Raw genomic sequence first — 4,961 nt, 5'->3', positions numbered from 1 at the left:
GAAGATGGAATCCAGAAGGATTTCGAAATAGTAGTCTCATGTTCAATTAATTTAGTTTTGCATTGTGTTTTTTTCTATCATAGTATCAACACGGAAGAGTGTTTTACCATTCTTCATATGCATATATATGATTATAGATAGATATTCATATACATATACACGAATATATATATATATATATATATATATATATATACACACATATATATACATATATATTCACATATCCATATGTATATATACATATATATACACATATCCATATGTATATATACATATATACATATATATATATATATATATATATATATATATATATACAGATAAGCATATATATACATACCCACATTTATACATATATATGCATATATAGCAAAGAAGGATGGGAGTAGCGAGGGTGAGTAAATGGCCAAGGTTGGGATTAAAGGGTGATTAAATCAACGTTGCCAAAGGAAGAAGTGTGGGATTCTGCAAGGATGGGGGGGGGGGGGCATGAATTGGAGGAGGATGGATGTCTTAGGTTTGATTGTAGAGGGAATGGGAGCAGAGAGACTGGAAGATGGATGAGGTGTAGGCTTATTACCTTGGGTCATGATTAGATGGCTTTGAATGTCTGCGAGAGTTTTTGAGGTTGATTTGGTTGGGAGGGCTGAAGGCTGAGGAGGAGAAGAGGGGATAGGCATCTGAGGGGTAGAGGAAGAGGTAGGTGGCGGAAAGGGTGTGGTAGAAAATAGGGTGAAACATTTCCATTTCCTGCTGCGGGTGGATCATGGAGGGAGAGGGGTAGGCACTGGGGCAGTGGTAGAGAGTGGGTGTCTGGATTTAGAATTGCAAAAGAATTTGATTGAGAGAGGGAGGGGTAGAAGTGGAAACGTAAGATGGAGGAGGAATAGATACGGGGGTAGAGACATCTTGGGAGGAAGGCGGAGGAGCAGAGTGAAGGGCAGCTCTGGAATAGGAAGCAAGAGAAAAATCTCGTCGATGTGCTTCCTGTCTGGCCTCGCATAAAATGAGGCCAAGCTTGAATGTAAAAATTGACACCTCAGACAAAAATGTAGGTAGATAAGCCTCTATAAAATACATTGTGGGGCCACCACAATTGGCACACGTGCGCGACTGTGCAGAGTAGTTTGATCGATCATGACCAGGTGGGGCACATCGAGGGCTGTGGAGCGGCAGTAGTTGGCAGAGTGGCCTAGACGTTAACAATTCAGACATTGACTGGGGGGGAGGTTAATAATGTCAGACAGGGAGGGATTCTCCGCCAATATAACCATGGGGAAAGTCATGTCTACGGAAAGCAATCTTGGCAATATTGGTAGAGGACTTACGGCGGCCCTTGGTGTAGTCCACGAGGCAGGCGAGTAAGTCTTCTCCACAATCTGACCAGTGCTTGTCGTAGAGAGGGCAGTTTGTCGGGGAGATGTTACAAGTATTGAGGGAGGGAGGAGGTTTGGCAGGAACAGGTTTGCAGTCAGCCAAGGCTGATAATGCTTTAGCTTGAGATTCGGATGTAAGGCGGGAACGATCGGGGCGGCTGCGGAAGGAAACTTTACTTACTTGTTTTTGGAGGCATTGTCGGAAGAGGAGAGCGTTGCCAAAGTAAGGGGCTGTAGAGGGGATCACAAAAATTCGATCCCATTTGGCTGGCCTAAACAGACTACTTAAAAGATTTGTAGAGGTGGGTGTAGTAGAAGTTTGAGGCCTTGTGGAAGAGGAAATGGGATTGAATGAAGTAGTACTGCGGAGAGATGAATGATAAGGCTGCAGATTAGTAATAAAAGAGGGAGGGGGGTAGTAGATGAAGACAGCTGTGGGGGTGAAGATGAAGTAGTGGATGTTGGGAGAGGAAGAATGTTTCACAGAGAATGATGATTTGGACTGGACTGAGGTGATAGCAGGTATTGAGGGCGGGGTAGAGGTAATGTTCAGAATCATGATCAAAGGAGAGCCTGGGATCAGGGGGAATTAAAATCAGTGCCGCTAGTTGATAATGGGGTAAGCATCATTACCCGCAACAGGAGTACAAACATTTTCATTGCTGGCCATGGTGAGCCTGGAGCATGTTGGGGAGAGAAATGGTTTACCCCTCAGGGTCCCATTGAGGGGAAAGGGCTAGACAACTAAACAGAGGAATACCGTGCCCATGGCTCCCCTAGACCGTTCATGACTGGCTGTCGAACTTTTATAATTTCATCACAGCTTTCACACCTTAGGAAGTGGAGAGTAGAAAGTGGGTAAGGGAAGAAAAAGGAGAGAAGATTAGAAAACCGTGCAAATCAGTTGAGGCGAGGACTGAGGCACACGATAGGGGTGATCCCTGTCACTGTCCCTCAGTCTCCGTCTCCTAAGCCACCCACAGCAACACCAGACATGGGATTGGGAGGTAAATAAGTGGTAGTCCTTCCCTAATAAAGGTAATCTAGACCTCATTTACATAAGATATCACACATTTAAGAAAAATACACAAAGGGAAAATAAGAATATAAGAAAATATGAATCTGAACAGTCTCTTACAAAGCGTCCTATTCCACCTTCATTTTTAAATTTATCGATTTTAGGACAAACTATCACGTTGTGATGTATGAACAATTGTGTTATCTTACACTTTGTGGAATGTTATAATTGTTATACCCATAACTTTCAGATGTGGCGAGCCGAGGCAGAGCGCGTTAATAAGTCAAACGGCTATTGTAAGGAAACTAGTGTGACGTAACCGCTGGTTCGGCCATTGAGCGGGGTTTGGGAGAGCGGGCAGGGCGACGGCGCAATGGGAGAGGATCGTATGGCAGGGGTAAGGGGCATTAGTTGGGGGTGCCCCACAAGGTCTGGCCACCTCCAAGGGCCACAACCCTACGACTTTTAGAACTAATCAAATGTGGTTAAAGACAAACACGAAGCAGAGCATACTAATACAGCTATGTTCAACTTTACAAATTCTCAGATCACATCCTAACAATTAGCCTAATTAGGTCATTTGTTATCCAACCCGACTCATACTCTCCCTGCCCCCATCTCGTGCACACGCGCACGCACGCACGCACGCGCACACACACACACACACACACACACACACACACACACACACACACACACACACACATTCATACATACACTGCGTCGTCTGCATTTGTTGGATCTAAATTAGCAGTGCTCTTTCCTGCCGTGAATACGCGGAAGATTCTTTATTTTCCAGGCGGGGGGTGGGGGGTCGCAGGTGGCAATTTAGACAATAAGACAATTTAGTAACTGATTCTGTGTATATAAATCATATTTTACCCCGAAATTTCCCCGGTATTTTCCATGCTCTTCCCTCATATCGGGACCAAGAAAGTTTTTTTTGGGGGGGGCATAATTCCTACATAGCTTATATGTGTACTAGAGGATGTGTGTGTGTGTGTGTGTGTGTTTGTGTGTGTGTGTGTGTGTGTGTGTGTGTGTGTGTGTGTGTGTGTGTGTGTGTGTGTGTGTGTGTGTGTGTGTGTGTGTGTCTTTCAAAAAATATTTTTTTTGTGATGATATACAAAGAAACATGTCTGTTCTTCATGACATTACCGGCATTGCAGTGAACCTCTCCGTGTCGCGTCCAGTGTGCCCGCAGCCTGAGAGTGAAGATGGAACACTGGGAGAAAGAGTGGATTTTATGAACTTTCTTAAGTCCATTAGAATACTTATACAATAGCGCTTGTGGCAACGTTGCTTAAACTGCAAATTAAAAATAAATAGAAACAAGGCGCTTTCATCAACATTCTTTGTATTAACTATCATGTGCATTCATATTCTGGTAGCCTGCCATTACTGCAGTATTTAGTTATCGATCAGAGGGTTGAGGTTGGCTGACGTACCTTTAGCCAGGGCCTCACCGGATCCATCTTCTGCGGAGATGGATGTTGAGATAAAACAAAAGTTCCATACGAATGATTCTGCCACGTCATGAACTACTGAACATATGACTTTATCTCCTCCGGTTGGATTCTTATAGGAGTTTCCTTTCTGCGCCTCCACATTACTTATTTGTATAGGGTCCCCTCCTGCTGGATTCTACCGTGGTATATTTTTATATCATGAAGAAAGGTTGGGTGATTGATAAATTTAATCCCATTTGTCTACCAGGGTGCCTAAGCATTACGTTAAGAAAGACAAAAAACGAGTCGAAGACAATGAAACCACTGTCAGAACGCCTTTGGAAGACAGCCAAAAAATAACGTCGAGGCATGTGAACAAAGTGCATTGTCACGGATAACTTTCCTGCCTCCGAATATTATTTTGTAAGCTATTTCTTTATTTGTGCCTTTAAGACCTCAATTTTAAAGGTAAGTTGACAGTTTCAGAAAATCAAATGCCTTCACTTTCAGGTCCGAAAGTCCCGTTTCATCTTTCCTCTGACTTGTCGTAAGGCATAGTGTGTGTACTTGTTTACACTTGAAATCTGGCTCATGTATTTATGTACCACATATGCCTGGACTCAAAAGACAGATAAAAAGTGCAAAATACCTGTAATTAGCTGATACATCCCTTGCTGATTTTACTAGGAGTTCAACTGGTCTTTTTCGTAACATTTTTGTTTTATATACTCAATCTGTTCATATTTTGTAATTCTCCTTTCTTCGGTTACTCTCAGTAACTCCAATTTTAAATTGTATAGAATATACTTTTACACATTCTTAAGTAGCATCGGTGGTTCAGTGGTAGAATTCTCGCCTGCCACGCGGGAGGCCCGGGTTCGATTCCCGGCCGATGCATCCTTTTCAAAACATTTATGTGACAATACTTTACCCCGTAAGTAAGGGCGGAAAAAAAGGAAATCGAGGAAGAAAAAGAACTGTGAATGAGTAGTTGTTGTTCTCCAATTGGAGGGGGTGTAGAACAGCGCGACAATAATAGTTCATTTCAAAGCTATAGCAAGACTTCTAGTAACATCGTCGGGCCAATGCGCCACTAAGATTGAACATACGTTCTCG

At 43.1% G+C, this 4,961-nt stretch overlaps 1 non-coding gene across 1 annotated transcript; it reads left to right on the top strand.

Annotated features, from left to right (window-relative positions):
- Positions 1–4,671: 4,671 nt before the first annotated feature.
- On the top strand, positions 4,672–4,742 carry Trnag-gcc. Its single transcript has one exon. It is a non-coding gene; the product is annotated as a tRNA-Gly (tRNA).
- Positions 4,743–4,961: the final 219 nt, after the last annotated feature.

This window comes from Penaeus chinensis, chromosome 38 (genome assembly GCF_019202785.1).
Source record: "Penaeus chinensis breed Huanghai No. 1 chromosome 38, ASM1920278v2, whole genome shotgun sequence".
Lineage (NCBI taxonomy): Eukaryota > Metazoa > Arthropoda > Malacostraca > Decapoda > Penaeidae > Penaeus > Penaeus chinensis.
Note: the sequence above shows the minus strand (reverse complement) of the source record. Positions and strands in the feature narration are given on the sequence as shown.